Genomic DNA, 21,607 nt, shown 5'->3' on the forward strand with positions numbered 1-21,607 from the left:
AGAAGGCGGTGTGGGCAGGGGCATTGTCGTGATGCAACTTCCACCGGCTAGCGATCGCCGGTCTTTTCCGCTTGACGCTCCTGTGCAGTCTCTCAAGGACTTGTTTGTAGAAGGCGGCGTTGACGGCTTGTCCTTGGGGTACAAACTCCTTGTGGACCACCCCAACATTGTCAAAAAAAAACAATCAACATTGTTTTCACCTTTGACTTCGACATTCTGGCCTTCTTGGGGCGCGGGGACGCAGGAGTGTGCCACTCCGCGCTTTGACGTTTCGTTTCAGGGTCGTACTGGAACACCCACGACTCGTCACCTGTTATGACGTCATCTTCAAAGTTAGGGTCACTGTTCATGAGGTTCAACAGTTCCTGACAACAATCAACACGTCGTTGCTTTTGTTCGTCAGTCAACACTCGCGGCACCAGTTTCGCACAGATTTTTCTCATTCCCAATTGTTCCGTCACAATCTTGTGCACTGTTGTGTGGTTCATATCGAGTTCATCAGCAATCAATCTCAACGATAATCGACGGTCTGAGTTCAGGAGATCCCTCACTTTTGCCACAGTTTCGTCCGTAGTCACTGTTGTCGGGCGTCCAGCCCTCTCCAGATCCTCAACGCTTTCCCGGCCGTTCCGGAACGCACTGTGCCAACGAAACACCTGGGCTTTGGATAGGGCTTCCTCTTTGTAGGCCTCCGTGATGAGAGAAAGCGTCTGAGTAGCCGTTTTCCCCAGGCGAACGCAAAATTTGATCGCATAACGCTGTTCGATGGAACCCTCCATGTTTGTTGATTTTCCGCCGTGACAAGAATGTTCACAAGGGCTTTGTCCAAGGCTTGTCCGCGCTCCACTAAGGCTCGGAGCCAACTGACGCGCGGTGCGTTGCTTTGCTCGGACCCCCCCCCTACATCCTCCATCACCGACAAACCCGCTCCAGCGACACGCGCGCCGCGGCGCGGCGAGTCTCATTACTTATCATACAGACCTTGTATGGCACAGGTATTCTTTTTTTTTTTACAATTAGTAGTATTATTTTTTTCTTTACAAAATACTGATATAATTTCCTTGTACATGAAAAGTAAGACGCAAGTTACAAGTTATTGAGTTTGATACCAAAAGAAAATGTTATCCTCGAAATTAGCCTACAAAAAGAAGTGATATCCAACAAAAAACATTCCTGTAAAAGAGCCAAGTACGAGTGGCCTTAAAAAGAATTGAAATCACAAAAATAGGCGCCAAGCTCTAGTGGACAACAGTTACAAACACTCACTGGCTCACTTCAAATTTAGATTTGAAACTTGGCTGTTGTCTGTATAGTTACCACTAGCTCACAATTATGTCAAACTACTTTATAATTTTCAACAGACAATATAGGCAAGTTTCAAATCTAAATTTGAAAGTGATTCCTTGAGTGTTTGTAACTGTTGTTCACCAGAACTTGTCGCCATCCTTTCATATAGCAACTTGTGCGGTACTTCATTCATAGAGTTTCTAAGCAGGGGGTAGGTGGATTCATTCTCGAGATTAAAAATATAAAAAAAAATCGCATCGTGTTCCAATGTTATTCTGACGACAGCAAAATTACTTATTCGACATTAGAGTAAAATTCTTTTCCAATTTTTTTCTCGATAGCACAACTTGCGCCATTCATCCCTACTGTGGGCGGCCCTTCTCTCTTAAAACGAACCAACCTTTCCCTTCATACGGCTACTTGCGCGGTACTTCATTCATCGAGTATCGAAGCAGGGGGTACGGGGGTTCACCCCGGAAAATTTTTAAAAATTAGCTTCTCAAAATTGTGTTTTAACGCTATTCCGACAGTAAAATTGCTAGTTCGAAAGTAGAGTAAAATCCCCCCCAATTTTTCTCAATGGCGCAGCTTGCGCCATACATCCCCCCTGTGGGCGGCCCTGGCTATGACGACTTGTTTACTTGTTTAATGTCGTTGGTATGGTAAATGAAAAAGATAGAAGTTACGAAGAACCATCTTGTGTACACTGAATGTATAGTATTTTAATGTGACAAATGAGATATATGTTGAAAGATAATAATATATATTTGAAAGTGTATAACTGTGTTGTGATATTCTAAATAATCTTGTAAACTGTATAAACATTTAGAGTTGAGTTGATTTTAGTTTAACGTTCCTTTTCAGCAGCGAGGCTATATGAGACGTGGACCTACTGATTAACGTGGAATCCGAACTACATGAGCTCCCACAATATAAACATTTAGAGTCAGGGAATGTAACGTAGTTGACGAAAGAATTAACGTTACAAACATTAGGGTAATGTGATTAGAATGTCTGCCTAACGTGAGTCTGTAATGTTAATTCTTTCGTTACGTTACATTCCTTGATTCGAAATGTATATTTATACAGTTCACGAGATTATCATGAATTAAACAACACAGTTATGCACTTTTGAATATATATATATATATATATATATATATATATATATATATATATATATATATATATATATATATATATATATATATATATATATATATATATACATTACCTTTCAACATATATCGTGTTTGTCACATTACAATATTATACATTCAGTCTATACAAGGTGCCACTTCGTTCTATCTATCTTTCTACATTACCATAGCAACGACATCAAACAGATAAACAAGTCGTCATAGCAACGAGATAAACAAATAGTTCAATATCATACAAATATTTAAATTATTTCTTTATATTTTCTTCTTCTTCTCCTTAATTGCTTGTGCCTTCAAACTAGCATTTTTGCCCGTAAATATTAACAATACTTAGAAAATACATACAAAAATATACATTATCGTTGTATAATGGGTCCCGAACTATGGGACTTCTTTAAATTAATCACATTTAAAGAAAGAATCCTGAACTGTTAAACATTTCATATACAATAGTTAGCTTACTTTTTGAGTAGTCTTCCTATATATTAAAATTACAATTCATAAAAGAATATATTATTTTCATTTTATCTGAATATCATTCTTATATTCATTCAATAATCAATTTTATTCTAATTCTATAAAATTACTGAAAAGAAGGACATATTCAAAAAATAGGATACGTTTGTTGATTATTTTTAGGTCCTAAATAGATTCTTTAATTCAATGCCATTTATGCTCTTTGACAATAAATTTGGTGTGAGTTAAAATATAACGTAACATGTTTCATTTATTCGGGCATATTTAACATACATTTGATAGACAATATGTGTATTGATGCATTGATGTAATTGCATGGAATGTGAACGAAGTAAAAAAAAATAGAATGAAATCAACAATATTCAAAGTGATACAAAACAAAAACTAATTGAATACGTTTTGTCGAACGCCATAACTTTAGCTCAAGTTACATTACCAAAGATTCGATTAGGTTGCATTGAATAGCACAATCTTGAGTACAGTCCGGTATGTTATTTACTTCACCAACTCTTTGGTTGCTATTTTGAGAATTTCTGCCACCTATGTAATTACTACGAAACCTGGAAGTTCATGAGAAATTATCTCGATTATTTACATTATTCCCAAAAGCAGTATAAATATTGTCTCTATTTTTTCTGAAATTAGGTTCGGTCGTATTGCCATTACGAGAAAATCTAACATTACCTCTGGTATGATGATTACAATCTTCTCTAACATTGATATTTCGAACAATAATATAGTTAGTTTGATTTCTGTTATTATTACCTTGCATAATGTTGAACTATCATTATTAAGTGATTAAAATTAATACATTACGTACAGATCAATACTTGCTGTAACCTAAACGGTAGCAATATTCTTATTGATGCGATAATACGTGATTCCTGCTGATATGGATTGCTCTGTTTCAAGTCATTATACGCAGAAATTACAAAATCTGTAAGGCTTTTGTCCACTTTAGAATCAAAACGTCGGTTCCTAATTTGGGCATCCCGGTCTGCTAACATAAAATCGTTCTCGAAATTGGCTAACGCACTTTTAAAACAGCAATAATTACGCAGACTACCTCTAATTGTTTTGTACCAAACCGAACAAAGTGGTAACAAAATATGCGGTAAGATTTTGAGAAAGTTAGGCTTATCTATTCCAATTAGTTCACACTCTTCCTGAAATTTCTTTAAAAATGTACTCGCTGGGATTGCCTCAGATCTACCGCTGAATTTAGTTAATGATCTTATTTCACTGAATTTCACGCGACTGTTATTATTACTAAAATACCTTAGGTGTCAGGGTTTTACATGTGTACGGACGTGGTCTTCTTTCTTCGTCGTCAGTATTTGAGATGGTATCTCCCCTTTCAGAATAGACTTCTGACGAGTTGCTGTCTTCTTCACAGGGTCTTGACTCATTTCTCCTATGTTCTTCATACACAACGTTGAGGTCAGGATCAGTGGGCCGTATTGATTTTAGATTTGATGGTATGAATCTCTTCTTGCAGTCTTCGAATTTGGTTTGTATGTTCGTTTATTTGCATTTCGATTATATCAACAGTACTTCTCACCACTGCAAAGCTATGAATAATTTGTTCCATCCTATTGTCGGTTATTTCCAAATTGGTATTACTGTTCCGTTACTTGTTCCAATCTGAAATCCATTTGTTGTCCTATTTGTAGTTTTACTTGTTCTAATCTAGAATCCGTCTATTGTTCTATTAGTTGTGCTACTCGTTCCAATTTGTTATCCAATTTGGAATCCATCTGTTGTGTCATGGAATTCATCTGCTGTCCTAGCTGACATAAAAGATTAACTACATCCGTTGAAGTCTCAATTGTTGGAATATCGACATCTTCAACTCCTGTACTGATATCCATTTTAGGTCTTCGGTATATTTTTTTTATTACGTAATAGAAGATAATCCGTGATGCTGAATGAGATAGTTTACAAATACTTCTGACTAATCTCAAAGTTACCAGATTCCGGCACCATATAAATATGTAACATTATTTCTTTCGTTACGTTACATTCCTTGATTCGAAATGTATATTTATACAGTTCACGAGATTATCATGAATTAAACAACACAGTTATGCACTATTGAATATATACACACACACACACACATTACCTTTCAACATATATCGTGTTTGTCACATTACAATATTATACATTCAGTCTATACAAGATGGCACTTTGTTCTATCTATCTTTCTATATTACCATAACAACGACATCAAACAGATAAACATGTCGTCATAGCAACGAGATTAACAAATATTTCAATATGATACAAATATTTAAATTATTTCTTTATATTTTGCTTATCCTTCTTCTTAAGTGCTTGTGTCTTTAAAATACCACTTTTACCCGTAAATATTAACAATACTTAGAAAATACATACAAAAATATACATTATCGTTGTATGTCACTTTCAAAGAAGTTTTTTTTTTTTTTTTTTTTTTTTAAGTTACGCTTCTTGGTTAGTCAAAGTAGTCTCGGCTGCAGATACACATTGCTGAACCAGCGACAATTGGTTTCCATGGCGAAGGGAGACTCGAGAAGGAAAGGAAAGGTTGTATAGAAAGTTTATCTGCGAAATAAGAAGGGAAACCTACAAAGACAGGGAAATATAGAATAGAAGCGAAGGTGACAAGAAGAATTTTAAAAGACAGAGAAATTTGAACATATATATGAGAGTAAATTTCATGCGAATACTGTAGAAGGGCAGCAAGGGACAACTACTATGACAATATAGAAACTAAAGATAGAAATGAGTATTTAAGAGGCCCTATCACTGCGAAATTAAAATACTGCTAATTTTACAGTAATTATGTGATATCTTCAAATAGATAAAATATAATCGAAATGTGGAACAAGATCGCCCTAGACAATATTATTTTACATGAGATACCGTTATCCGACTCAGTTGTTTGCTTTCGATTTCCAGCCATTTTGAAAATCGACATTTATTTTCGCGTTTCTAAATGGCTGCAAACGAAAAGCTACTAGGTGACTCGTGATAACGATACCTCATGCAAAATAATATTATCTAGGGCGATCTTGTTCCACATTTCGATTATCTTTTATCTATTTCAAGATATCACATAATTACTGTAACATTAGCGGTATTTTAATTTCGCTGTGATAGGGCCCCTTAATGAGCGAATTGAGTTCGAGGAAGATGGAAAGAATGCATTGAGGAGCCGGATGACAGCAAGAGTAAACTGTACATTTTAGACATTAAAACGGAAAACGAAGTAATCGAGAATGGTTCATTGGAGAATTTGAAAAAAAAACAACAGCGAAATGAAGAAGAAAAAGGTAGAAAATGTACTTTTTGACTTTATTAAGAATACAGAAGAAGAATGAAAATCAAAACTTCGAAATTCGCAATCATATCAAGGGTCATCGTAAGACTTATTTCAGACACTTAAGATTTTGTTAGCTAAAAAATCGAAATATATGAAGACTATAAAACTACACTGCTGCAAATGCGTTTAAGAATACTGACCAGGAATTCACCGGTAGGAATGTCAAGGTGAAGAACCATATTATATATAAACTTATTTGTTTCTGTAAGTAGTCTACCAATGATGGAAGAAAATTATGATGAATTGTGTTGCTAAAGATATAAAGAGCGGATGCCATTAGTAAAGTAGATTCCAATTTACTCATAATTTTGAAGTAACTTTGGTTGGGGTCTACTAGCATTCTAGTCGTCCCCGTCCCCTAATTTTAACATGCCAGAGACGCCCATGTTTCTAGATCTTTATTATTGCATATATTTAGTTTTTTCTTCCATACTAATTCATATATTTGCTTTCTTAATATATAGAATCATAAATACAGTTTACCACATAAACGTCTGTATTACTTTCTGTACAATATTTCAAAAATCGCATATTTCCTACTGACAGTAATAAACCATGGAACTGTGAATAAAGTACCACTTGTAGAGGTTGTATGTCTTCTATTCCTATTGAAGATTTCTAAATTATTCAAAACTAAATGATTAGTAAACTAAAATCCTTTACAAAAATATCAAAAATAGTACAAATTGCCATCAGTATTTCAGAATACATCGCGGACTTTAAAAGCTTATCGAGCTATTATTATTATTATTATTATTATTATTATTATTATTATTATTATTATTAGGATCAGACAGTGAGACTTATAATATTGTGTTCTTAGTACGTACGTCCGTTACTGCGGATGATTAATCTTGAACGGGTGCTAATTTTTTAATTCTGTTTTTTGCAACGGGTAGTTAGAGCATTTATTTCGACCCAGATCATTAACGGAATTAATCCGTTAACGTATTAACGGCGACTTTAATGCTGTATATGCATAGACGATATCCCATACATGTAAGCACTTTTTTGAAATTCGTTTTTCTCAAACAGATAGCTATAGTAATTTACTTTGACCGAGTTCGTTAATGGTGTAAAACCGGTAACGTATTAACGGTTAGCAACGACTGTAACTGTGGCTACCTATAGATTCATTCCATACATTTTTGAATTTGGTTTTGTGCAGCGAATAGCTAACGCTGTTACTTCGACCAAGTTCGTTAATGAGGTCAATCTATTTCATAATAACGGACAACGGTTACTTTAACGGGGTCTACCTATAGCCCATATCTCATACATATAAGTAATTTTTAAATGGCTTTTTGTAACAGATAGCTGGACTGAATATATCGATCGAGTACGTTAATGGAGTCAATCCATTTCATAATAACGGGCAACGGTTACTTTAACGGGGTCTATTTATAGCCTATATATCATACATATAAGTAATTTTTAAATGGCTTTTTGTAACAGATAGCTGGACTGAATATATCGATCGAGTACGTTAATGGAGTCAATCCATTTCATAATAACGGATAACGGTAACTTTAACGGGGTCTATCTATAGCCTATATATCATACATATAAGTAATTTTTAAATGGCTTTTTGTAACAGATAGCTGGACTGAATATATCGATCGAGTACGTTAATGGAGTCAATGGAGTTCGTTAACGTATTAAGGGATAACCATGACTTTAGCGGTGACTATCTATAGCTCTTATCCCATACATGTAAGCGAATTTTTGAGTTTAGTTTTTTTGCAAGGGATAACTAAAGCAGTGACCTCAACTGAATTCGTTAATGAACTCAATCAGTTACATAATAATGAATAACACAAGTTCTAAAGGTGGTTATTTGTAATACATGTGAGAGAATGTATTAGCTCCGTTTTTTTGCAATAGATAGCTAGAGCGATTATATCTGTCGAGTTTATTTGTAGAGTCAATGTATTTTTATCCCATATATGGTGTCCCAAAATTCATGCAAGAATTGAATTTTGAGCCATTTATTCAGTAAGGTGTTGCCAAAAAAAAAAAAAAAAGAGACTACGTGACAGTTTACAGTTCATAGGGTCCAAGGGCGTCCATTAAGGGGGCCAAGGTGGAGCACTCGCCCCCCTAGAAGAAATTGTACTTCAGAATATGGAAAACCCAATAGAATTTTTACATTAGTTACAGCAAAATTTTTTGAAACTTTATTTGAAACGTATACGTATAGCTTGTACTTGCCCCTCCCCTTGGAAACTACAACATGGGCGCCCTTGATAGGGTCATTAAATATGAAGCGCTACATTTTTATTGTTGAGCAATTTTCTGAAAATAATGAAGGTTTGACAGCTACAGTTCGCTATTTTCGTGCAAAATATGCAAAATATGGTCGAAATAGTGATTTAACTTCATCACTGTGGAGATAAATTTAAAAATTTACCAAGACTGGATCAATTTATGATCTCAAATACTTTGGGCGTCCTTCAACAAATCCTGCAACACAAAACATCGAAGTAGTTCCTGAGAGTATTACTGAGAGTCCAGAAACATCAATTTGGCACCGTGGTCAAGACTTGAACATTTCGAGAAGTTCTCTACAGCGTATTCTCACGAAAGATTTCCATTGTCGTGCTTACCAAGTTGAATTGACTCAAGAAATGAAGTTCGTTGAATGGGTTCTGAAACAACAGCAAGTGGATGCTGATTTTTCGAAGAAAGTCAAATTTAGCGATGAGGCTAATTTTCATCTTGATGGCTTTGTTAAGTGACAAAATTGTCGCATTTGGGGTTCAGAAAATCCACGCATTCGGACATTTTTTTTTTAAATTGAGGTTTATGCCAACAAACCCATGACCATCCACGCCTTGGAGGTTCAGCTATATTTATGCAAAATGATCATGGAAATAGGCTACTCAACAAAAATGCGTATGTGCCAGCAAAGCATTTGGAGACTACTTACCCAATATGCTATTGGAATTTATTATTATTATTATTATTATTATTATTATTATTATTATTATTATTATTATTATTATTATTATTATTATTATTATTATTATTAGTAGTAGTAGTAGTAGTAGTAGTAGTAGTAGTAGTAGTAGTAGTAGTATCACGTTAATGGGCTTTGTAAGATTGTAATGCTCGTACGTATGTACGTTACTCCCGACACTAGTTCTTGAAGGAAACCGAATTTTTTAATTCTGGCTTTTGCAATTTCTAGCTAGAGCGATTGTACCGATGGAGTTCATTAATGGAGTGAATCCATTTCATAATAACTGATAACGTTGACTTTTAAAGGAGACTATCTATAGCCTATATCTCATATATGATATAAGTATTTTTAAAATTACTTTTTTGCAGCATATAGCTGGACTGAATATCTCAGACGAGTTTGGTAATAGGGTCAATCTGTTAACGTATTAACGGAAAACCACGATTTTAATGGTGGCTTTCTACAGCTCATATCCCATACTTGTAAACGAATTTTTGAATTTATTTATTTATTTTTTTTTTTGCAAGAGATGACTAGAAAGCAGTGATCTCCATTGAATTAATTAATGAAGTCAATCCATTAATATTTTCAAGGGTAACGGTGGTTTTAACGGTTGCTATCCATATGTATATCGCCCCTGAAAAGCAGAAAGGTGCTAAACGCCACTTCCCTTGATTTCCAACTAAGTATATATTCTGACTTCCCAAATTCATGTTTAATGTTGGCAAAAAGGATACAATATATATGTTAAGTTTCACACAAGATAATATTTACTGTTTTTAGCATAATTTATTGGAGATTTAAGAATTTAAAGCTACAGCTGAAATGACGAAATGGATCAGACACAAAGCACATAGGCCAAAAAACGGAAAGGAAGGCATGTGAAACAATGGCTAATGTGGAAATTCGTCAAGGGGGTTCAAGCTCCCAAATTCTTTCAATCTTACGTGTTTGCATACATATAGTAACTAAATGTAGTTTAAGTTTAGGAAATTATTGATACTCCACCAGACCGTGTTATACATAGCCATTAAAATTAAAATAAATAGATAAAGCAAATGTTAAACAGATGAGAATTAATTAAAGATAGTCAAATACACGATAAAGAAACACAAATCTCCGTGTGTAGATGAAATTCCGGCTGAGTTAATTTTAGCTGGAGGCGAAAAATTGTGGAACAAGATACACAAACTCATTCTCCTTATATAGAACAAGGAAGAATTGCCACAAGAGTGGAAAGAATCAATCATTGTTCTAATTACAAGAAAGGCGACAAAACTGACTGTAATAATTATCGAGGCATTTCTCTTGTGTCAACATCCTATACAATCCTTTCAAATATTCTATTAGCAAGATTGATCTCATACGCAGATGAAATTATTGGAGATTAACAGTGCGGATTTAGACGAAATCGATCAACTATCGACCAAATATTTACTATTCGCCAAATACTCGAAAAAAGTGGGAATACAATACCCCGGTACATAAACTATTTATTGATTTTAGAAAGGCGTACGACTCGGTTAGGAGAGAAACATTATACAACGTTCTTACAGAACTTGGAATACCGAGAAAGCTAATTAGATTAATTAAGATATGTTTAAATGAACCTCAAAGTAAAGTCCGGGTAGGAAAATTTTTGTCCAAGAGCTTTCACGTCGAAAATGGCCTGAAACAAGGAGATGCGTTGTCGCCATTATTATTTAACTTTGTTCTGGAATACGCTATAAGGAAAATCAAAGATAGCAACCAGGGCCTAGAGTTGAACGGTATTCACTAGGTTATGGCATATGTTGATGATGTAAATTTAATAGGGGATGATAGGAGAACAGTAGAAAGAAATGTAGAGATCTTATTAAACGCTTGCAGGGACATGGGTTTAGAAGTAAATGCAGAGAAAACTAAATACATGGAAGTGCGTCGGGATTGTAATACGGCAAATTGTGAATGCGTTAAAATATTAAATAATACTTTTGATAAAGTGGATACTTTCAAATATTTAGGATCAATATTAACAGCCGAAAATCATATTCACGAAGAAATTAAATGTCGACTAAAAGCAGGGAATTCGTGTTACTATTCGGTTCAAAATCTCTTGTCGTCGCGAATTTTGTCGAAGAATTTGAAGCTTAAAATATATAAAACGATAATTATGCCTGTTGTTCTGTATGGCTGTGAAGCATGGTCACTTACTCTGAGGGAAGAACATAGACTGAAAGTATTTGAGAACAAGATCCTGAGAAGAATATTTGGACCCAAGAGGAACGAGAATGGGGAATGGCGGAAACTTCATAACGAGGAACTACATAATTTATACGGTTTACCCAACATTGTTAGGGTCGTCAAGTCTAGGGGGCTTAGGTGGGCAGGTCATGTAGCTAGAATGGAAGAAAGTAGAAACGCTTTCAAAGTCTTAACTGGAAGACCCACCGGAAAACGACCATTAGGAAAACCTAGGCGCAGATTGAAAGGAGAATATTAAGATGGATCTCGCAGAGCTAGGAATACAAAGTAGAAACTGGATCCAATTAGCTAAGGATAGAAGTCAGTGGAGAGTTTTTGTGAATGCGGCATTGAACCGCCGGGTTCCATAGGCCATAGAGTTAGTTAAAATACACGTAGGGGGAAGAACGAATTATACCATAAAAGACGGCACACACTCAAAATATAGAAATGAAGCCAAAACTTTCTATATATTTAAAGTGATGATCATTAAGCAGGTTCTTTGTAGGTGGATCTCTGATATAAACATTATATTATTCCGTTTAACTCTTACTAGTTTTCATTACTTCCTTTATGTTTATTTCCATCGTTTCCGTAGTCTTTTTATTCATTTCCTTTTAAATTTCTAATATGTTAAAACTTATGACTGAGATCTAAGAACGGGACTAAAATATAAAATTTTCTCCTTGTGTTAAAAAAAACAAGAAGGAAATACATAGCTTCGAATTAAGCAAGGAGAAATATATTTGAAATTGCATGATGTTATTTTATTTGAGAGGGAGGATATGGCATATCTATACTTACGAGTATATGAGTAGAAACTGCTTATATATGTAAAAAAAAAAAATCGTGAAATACACCGTGAAACAAAACTTCCCAGCACTGTTACAAGTAATCGTGAAGCTAGGGTTTCTATTTCGACTTTCCACCTAATCACTACATATCCGCTGCTGCCAAGGCCTGGCTTTGTCTACGTTTGACCCACCTTTAACTCAGAGCATATCTGAAATTCTGTTGAGAGCATGTCTGCGAATTATATCCTGTAATGAGAAACTTGGGCACACATTGCATATTGCTAAAAAATGTGAATTTTTGGATGGCATATGTGTAGCTTCCATTACGCTGATATGTACAGTCATTCTGCGATTACTCGTGTTCAAAATAACGAGTAATGCAATATAGTTTTCCCACAGTTTTAGACGACTCTAGAACTGAAATTATGCACCTGTTCTCACAGATCCAAAAGAACCATTTTTTTTTTTTTTTTGTCTGAGTAATGACACTTCTCAGTTTGTCAGTATCTATATATTAAAATGCTAGTTTTATGTGTTTGTCGTTAAGAAAAGTTTATGAGTTTGTGGACATTTATGTGTTTGTGGCTAATTCCTTTCACAATGATATATCGGAAACTCAAGCTCTAGAAAGATGCCGGTTTGTGAAGATTGTTCCGTCCTAATTGCATATTTAAAAAATGGGCGTTATTTCTTTATTACATTTTCTTAGGGGTACATTGAGAGTATTGAAATTTAGAAAGTAAAGCATCATATCCTACGAGTTATACATTCCAAAATAACACATTTATATAGGGGGTTATTATATCTGCTCGGCCAAATGGCCAAATGATAATGGAAAACTAAGGATAACCATTTCTCCAGTCTAAGATGAATCTTTATTGTTTGGAGTATTTTGCCCAATGAACACCATATGTTACTGACATTATAATTAATTCTGTGTGTAGGGGAGAGGAAGGGAATGGCGATCAGCCCACTTTGACCTTTTGCGTGACCCGAGGAGAAGTCAAACTAGTGCTGCCATCTGCCTCTTGTAGCAAGGTTTCTTGTGTATTGTCGAGGAAGTTGTCAGAGAAGACTGAAGTCTACAGCGAGCTGAAACTTCTTTTTGTTGATTTTCTTATAAGCATGTGCATATTTCAACTTACGACACGCGCAATTTTAAGTTGTAAGATCTTCAAGTTACTAAGATTCATAAAAAGTTATATTTACGTCTAATGCACGACACATAGTTATATTTCAAATAAACTACGTTTTACGGTATAACAGCTCAATTTTCAAAATGGCGCAATGTTGGGAATGCCGATCAACGTGATCGGTTGACCATCATGGTGAACGCCATTCCTAACAAACATTTGGAATACTTCTCCAACTAAAAATTATAAAAGAGGCTAGACCTAAGATAGGTAATACGTCTACTTGAGTCAAACACTGAAACTTTGGTGTCGGTGTAACCTTGACTTGATTTTGAGTTTAACGTCCCGTTCAGCAGCGAGGCTATATGAGACGTGGACCTACTGAGTAACGTGGAATCCGAACCACATGAGCTCCCGCCGGGAACCAAACCCGGGCCTCCCACACCAAAGGCGCGTACGCTAACCGCTCTGTGTAACCTTTGTGGATCGTGGGTGCATGCTGACTGTACTGTTGCGAACTCACCACATGGATATATGTGTAACGTGTCTTTGAAAAAACGTCAATAAAACATTCAGTTGATGTTTCTCAGTCTTTCGAAGGCGCAACGTAGAAAAAAAAAACTTGAACTGCCTATGAAATTATGTGTGTTTATTAATCTTGTACTGTGATCGCCATTACCAACATGTGATTGGGAATGGCGACCAAAGTAGCAATTTGAGTTTTTTCCATCGTGTTCCCAAACTGTATGAATGAACCTCGTTTTATTTTACACACTTATTGTAGAAGGATTGGAGTACGTATTTACAAATTTGTTTCAATATATTTTGCAAATGAAACTACGTAATAACCCATTTTTCTTAGGTGATCGCCATTGCCCACGTCTCCCCTAATGTATTTGCTTATTACATACTGCATGCAAGAAGAAAGAAAACACTGATCATACACGAATTAGAAACTCTAACCGGAAGAAGGCTCAAATCTTGCAAACGGTGCGAGATGTTGAAAAAATAATCGAAAAATCTCCCCTTTATGATACTCCTTGCCGATTTTTATGAAGACGTCCTTCACTTGTCTGTAAAGGGACATATACAGATGTGAGGAATGGCAAGAAGATTCATGCTCATATGTAAATGATGCACTGTGTAGAAAGCACAGATTTAGCTAGTAGGTCCTTAAAATCCTGTATATGTTTGACCAGTTCGGAAGGTTACTGAAGATAATGGAGTACAACATCACAGAGAAACATCTTGAGCAAATCTTATGACTTTTTTCAGAAATTAGACCCCCGAATTTTTATATTTCTTTATCCTTTCGAAAAGGATGGAATGGAAGGAGGAGACATAAATAACACTTACTACTACCTAGTTTAGTTTGCACTAGTAACGATAAACAGAGAGTAGGAAAAACAACCACCACCTCAAACTCTGTAAGTAAAAATATATTTGAAATTGCATTATGTTATTTTATTTGAGAAGGGAAGATATGGTATATATACTTCTATGTGTAAAAGTATTGGTATTGGTCTAATAGAGTGGTCGCCAAATTTATGAAGCTTTTGAGCTACCGTACCGTTTTTAAATCTACTGTAAACTACCAACCAAAAGAACTAACAACTTTTTTTTTAAAATCTTACAGTTGTTTATTGCCTATAAACTTACATTTCTGGTAAATGTGAAATCAAACTATCCAAGTTAGCAAATGTCTAATATGTACACGAAAAACATAACGTTTAGCAAATGTCTAATATATACACGAAAAACATAACGTTTAGTAAATGTTTAATATACACACGAAAAACATAACGTTTAGCAAATTTCTAATATACAGACGAAAAACATAACGTTTAGCAAATGTCTAATATATATACGAAAAACATAACGTTTAGCAAATGTTTAATATATACAAGAGAAACATAACGTTTAGCAAATGTCTAATATATACACGAAAAGCATAACGTTTAGTAAATGTCTAATATATACACGAAAAACATAACGTTTAGCAAATGTCTAATATATACACGAAAAGCATAACGTTTAGCAAATGTCTAATATATACACGAAAAGCATAACGTTTAGCAAATGTCTAATATACACACGAAAAACATAACGTTTAGCAAATGTCTAATATATATACGAAAAACATAACGTTTAGCAAATGTTTAATATATACACGAGAAACATAACGTTTAGCAAATGTCTAATATATACACGAAAAGCATAACGTTTAGTAAATGTCTAATATATACATGAAAAACATAACGTTTAGCAAATGTCTAATATATACACGAAAAACATAACGTTTAGCAAATGTCTAATATATACACGAAAAGCATAACGTTTAGCAAATGTCTAATATTCACACGAAAAACATAACGTTTAGCAAATGTCTAATATATACACGAAAAACATAACGTTTAGCAAATGTCCAATATACACACGAAAAACATAACGTTTAGCAAATGTCTAATATACACACGAAAAACATAACGTTTAGCAAATGTATAATATATACACGAAAAACATAACGTTTAGCAAATGTCTAATATACACACGAAAAACATAACGTTTAGCAAATGTATAATATATACACGAAAAACATAACGTTTAGGAAATGTCTAATATACACACGAAAAACATAACGATTAGCAAATGTCTAATATACACACGAAAAACATAACGTTTTGCAAATGTCTAATATATACACGAAAAACATAACGTGCACAAACGCACGCGTAAACCAAGGTGAGATGAGGTTGAAAATGACAGTTGTGCGGAAGAAACAAGCAGTTGTCGTCAGCGCCCCCTGTCGTTAGCGTCAGCTAAGTGGAGGAAACAAAGTTAGGCAATCGCAGCGTTAACGCGATGCACAGAAAATGTCCCCGCGAACTACTAGTAGGTCGCGATCGACGGTTTGGCGATCACTAGTCTAATATATTGACATAAAAAATACTTCTGTCGGATCTCGTCTCGATAAAATAAAACACAAAAAAGCTTTATTTTCGTTTTAGGAGATGTGCGCACCTTCCTTCTGGATCTAAAACTGTACGCAGTGGAGAGTAGAATAACAATGACAGTGAAATATCTGTCGTATTGTAATGTTTACAGTCAGGTACATAGTACAGGTCCATATTTGAAAAGTTTCTGTTGTTTTCAACGAACATAGTTTGTAGTGCTTCAACATTTCACTGGTAATTCCGTCTGTATTCTCAACATGGGAGACACATAACGTAATCGTTGTCATGGTAACTGACAGGATTTATGATTTAAACTAAAATGGTATTTTGCATTTACTTTAACTTCGAGTTTAAGTTTCCACTGGATGCTATATCCAGAATGTAAATATCTGATAATTGTAGTTTATTATAAAGTTTCACTCGTTTAACCTTTCCTTGAACTCTTTAATACGATTTGTATGATCCCTTATCTTTTGTTTTAACACGCGACAAATAACCTACCACGAATATTAAAGAACGTACATGTGTTCAAGTGGTCGATAATAAATCCTAAACCTTTCATGTTCGTTGGTTCATTATATGGACATGCAAATGTCATGAAGGAATAATGAAAAAAAATTAGGGTAGCAATAGTCTATACTGATTTTTTTGTTGTTTAAATGTGTGTACATTTCTTGAAGTAAGTATCAATATTTAAAACTTTGTAGGATATACTGTATCTTAGAGAAATAAGTCCATATATCTAGTGTGTATTGTGTGTGGCAGTCCTTTCTATGATAACGGAGGGTTTTGAATATCATGTAGAGGCACTGACGCAAATCCCGGGGAAGGGATGATGGGGACACATCCCCTACAATCTTGGAACTGGGAGAGTGTCCTCCCCAATAATCCGATTTGAAATGTTTTTTTTGGGGGGGAGGAGGAAGAATGTGATGATTTTTATCGGACTGCCACAAAGGAAAGTGAGATGAAATTGATGTCCCTTGCTGTATAACATACGACAGGGTTCACTTCAGAAATCAGATTCATTTACCGTAATACGAGTCTCATATTTTCCTTCTCCCAACAATAAGCTTCAAATCTGCCCAGCTCCCAATGTTGAAAACAACTCTGCTCCCCTGATTCTCTACAGCATTGTTTTTCAACTTCATAAATATTTTGAACATCGCTTTTAAAAAATGGGAACGATCTATCCGTCTCCCTCCCCCCCCCCACTGTTGAAGACAGATTTGCGTCGCTGTAGGTAAAAAAAAAAAAAGAAAAAAAATGACGTCGATAAGTTGGTATTTGGTATTCCATATAATTTGTGAGCAATAATGAGACAGTGAAATACACTTTTGTCGGTGTACATGCATGAAAGAATATGGTCGAAAAGACAGTGTTCTTTCAGAAGTAATCACATTGTGTTTGAATATAAACAAAATTCATAAAGTTGAACAAACTTTTAAAAATGCAATTGCAAAAGATTTAAAGTGTATGATTTTGGTGCAATAAATTGTAAGTACATAAATGAAAAAAAGAAATCTGTAAAATGAGAAGAAGTTCGTAGAAAATTAAAAAGCGAGAACAAAACAAAGCGAGATAGTTTTAGTATGAAAAGACACATTGGTCAAAGAAAGCAAAGCTTGGAACTTGAGAAGTCTTACCATTAAGAATTCCGCATTGGCGTCTGGGTAAAGAATCCGTTCGATTTTCTCGTCGTACTTTATCTTGTAGGAGACCATCGGCGCAACTCCAAGCACAAACCATACACACTCACACATGGGACGACGCAGCTCATAGGACGCCGTCCACGCGAGAACTGACTGCTCTGATCCGCTCATTCAACAAACAGTTTCTTTCATATGCGGAATATGTTGCTCTGCAGCATGTCACATGATTAGGTAGAAATAATACACATACAAGTTCTTATATGAGTTTTAATTTTTTCATTCTTATGAGTTCACATTCTATCAATATCAGCATTTTTCAAGATATTACTTGTAGTTTCATATTTATGTTGTGACACAATTGTTTAATATACCTATTATTAGGCCTATTACCGTTAATTCTGGAAAGAGTTTCTAACGTAAAATTTAGAAAGGAAGAAAACAGAATTACAATTAGTTCAATAAAATTTCTACCTATTTTTGGATCAAAAGATCCATTAGATTTCGGGCAAAAATTTTCTTGTAGGCTTTATCTCTGGATAACAACATATATATAGCCAAACCCAAACTTTCACTTAAATCAGTATGACCTGCTTATTCCGTAAAAAAAAAAAAAAAAAAAAAAAAAAAAAAAAAAAAAAAAAAAAAAAACGAAAACTCTATTTAGGGGCTGTTCAAAAATTTTGTGGCCACTGATAAAAAAATAATAATTATTAGCCAAGATCGCAATCTTTGATTCATTTTTTATCATTCCTAATTTTTTTATTTTTAAAAAAAACCAACTAGCTGAACCTACAATCTTTACACAGCGCATTATTCGCATATGAGCATAGATCTTCTTCTCATTCCTCACAACATCTGTCCATGTCCCTTTACATACACAAGTGAAAGACGTATTGAATCAAAAAAAGCCAAGGAGTATCATAAAGGGAAGACTTTTCTCGATTATTTTTTCTCAATATCTCGCACCGTTTGCAAGTTTTGATCCTACTTCCGGTTGGAGTTTCTAATTTATTTATGACCAGTGTTTTCTTTCTTCTTGCATGCAGTATGTAACAAACAAATACATTACACACACAATTAATTATAATGTCAGTTATATATGGTGTTCATTGGCCAAAACACTCCAAAAATAAAGATTCATCTTAGACTGGGGAAATGGTTATCCTTTCTTTTCCATTATTATTTAGCCATGAAGCAAACGCCTGAGGCATATACAACCCCTATATACAACAGTATGGTGTTGGAATGCATAACGCGCAGGATGTGATGCTTTTTTTTAATTTCAAAACTTCCAATGTACCCGTACGTGTCGCCACGTTTGGCCTAATCCTCGTTTCGCCTAACCAATTATCTGACATTTTTATGACAGATAAATGATAAGATTTGTGTCTGCCATTTTAGGCGAAAAAAGGATCCTCGTTTGGCCTAATCCTCGTTATGCCTAAAATGGCGGACAATAAGAAAAATCGTGGAAATTCAACTAGAGGGAAATTATATAAGAGAAAATTCTCTAGTATATAAAGAATTAAGAAATGCAAAATATATAGATTAATATTATATTAACTATTTTCGAGGAGTTAGGATTACCAAAACTCCTTTATGTATTTACTAGGACCATGGATATATACGAATATATATGAGTAGGTGAATAGCAAAACCCGTTAAATTCACATTTTAAAATTTGTGACAAATCAAGAAAAACTGTTTAAACACGTCATAATTGTAAAATAACTTTAGAAACTAGAGAACATTAAAAAATTAAGAATAATGTGACTGTTGGTCTGTCGAAAGCTGTATAATCACACTAGTCTATGAATTGCGTTATTGAAGAAAATAGTTTGGATTTAACAAATTTTGCGTATGTAAATGGAAATAACAGCTTTTGCATCTGGACGAGCGGCCATTTTTGTTGAGGCTCAAGATACAAAACCTATCAAAAATAAAGGGAGTCAGAGTCAGAAATCAGTATTATGGCTACTAAAATATTGGGGGGGGGATGTATTATCAACTATACATTGCACAAGATTAGCACAAATGAATATGGATACATAAATGCTACATTAATTTTGTTCTAAATTGAAAACAATGGATCCAAATGTGCAAAAAATTGAATTATGTAACCTCCTCTCCATCATCATCTACTAAATGGAAATCCATATCGTCGTCGTCCTCTGGTGCATCACCATTTTCTCGGTTTTCTATTCCTCGAAAACCTCTTTGTAAAACGTGACCTTTGAGCTGCTTTCAATCGTCAAACCCTTCGTAACTACAAGTGGAGCTAATTATACCTATCCGTATACATTTCTAAACTGAATGACTATATTTTGGAAGAGTTTGTAACCTTTTACGGACTAACATAAGGTGAATATTAATTTCCGATTATCCCAATATATGAATTTGAAATAAAGCAAAACTAAATGTGCAAATGTTGAGTTTGAGCAAAACAGTGGCAGAAAGAGAATCAGAAATGGTAAATAAGTGGCAGAATTTTTTAACATGTTGTACCCGAAGTATGTTATAATTTTGAATGATAATTGACACGAGACATTTTAAGAAAGAGGTTCTGCTGAAGCTGAAGAGACCGTTTAGAGAAGAACCTAATCCAACCATGTTCTGTTCAGAGTAAAGAGTTACCCTAAAATACCAAACAAACGACTTTTAACCATAGATAGTCCACTCACCTCGTTTTTTTGGCTACATTTCGTTTCCAGTTTTTCATGTGTCTTGTACGTTTTCTAGACAATTTTGGTGTTTTTTGATAACAAAATTATGATCATCGCTGCTTAGAGTATCGTTTTCATTCGATTTTGCGTGCATTTGTCTAGTAATTATTAAAGAAAAGCAAATAAGCACAGAAAAGCTTTACTAACAGTTAGGTTAAGACGTATAGTGTCTCCCTTTTCAGTCCAGGATGCGCGGCGGCTCAGTAGTAGAGCGTTCACCTCCGGTGCTTGGGGTCCCTGGTTCGATCCCAGCTCGCACCATGTGGACTTTGTGGTGGACAAACACCGTGCTTGTGGGGATTCTCGGGGTTCTCCCGTTTCCTCCCACTTTCTTCATTCTACCATTTCATTCATTTCTCATCATCACCGTCTCCTTTAGCCTAACCTGCATAACCGTGGGACGTAAAATGAAAGATTTCATTTTCTTTTTTTTCAATTTTCAGTCCAAAAATAAAAAAAAATATGAACACACACACTTTCGAATTCTGACAAATAAAATTTCGAATGATTTACGAAGAGTTGCAATAAATATTCAGATTACTAAACTAATCCTATACAGTACGAAACGTCAAATTGTTTGAAATGTGGAATTAACCGGGTTTGATTCTGCTTTTCTCATTAGGTTATTTGCAGGTTTGGGATTTAACAGTTTATGAAACTGAATATGGAAGAGGGATTTAACTGGCTTCGCATCTGTATTTCTAGGTTCTTCACATAGTAGGGAATTTTTTTGAAAAATTTCCCTCCAGCTTTATCTCCACGATTTTTTTGTAGTCCACCATTTTAGGCAAAACGAGGATTAGGCCAAACGAGTATCCTTATTTCGCCTAAAATGGCGGACATAAAGCTTATTTTTATCTGTCATAAAAGTGTCA

The 21,607-nt window shown here is 34.7% G+C and overlaps 1 protein-coding gene across 2 annotated transcripts in view; it reads right to left on the bottom strand.

The window, feature by feature from the left end:
• The window catches only part of LOC145694234 (ceramide phosphoethanolamine synthase-like), a 91,536-nt gene that overhangs the window by 52,380 nt on the left and 17,549 nt on the right, over positions 1–21,607 (bottom strand). The window contains exon 1 of one of the 2 annotated variants that reach the window (XM_081770339.1): positions 18,004–18,282. The exons of the other annotated variant lie outside the window; for it this stretch is intronic. The gene's annotated coding sequence lies outside the window, so the exon portion shown is untranslated. Of the gene's footprint in view, positions 1–18,003; positions 18,283–21,607 lie in introns of those variants that run through there. 2 annotated transcript variants of the gene reach the window in all.

This window comes from Thermobia domestica, chromosome 9 (genome assembly GCF_964235325.1).
Source record: "Thermobia domestica chromosome 9, izTheDome1.hap1.1, whole genome shotgun sequence".
NCBI lineage: Eukaryota > Metazoa > Arthropoda > Insecta > Zygentoma > Lepismatidae > Thermobia > Thermobia domestica.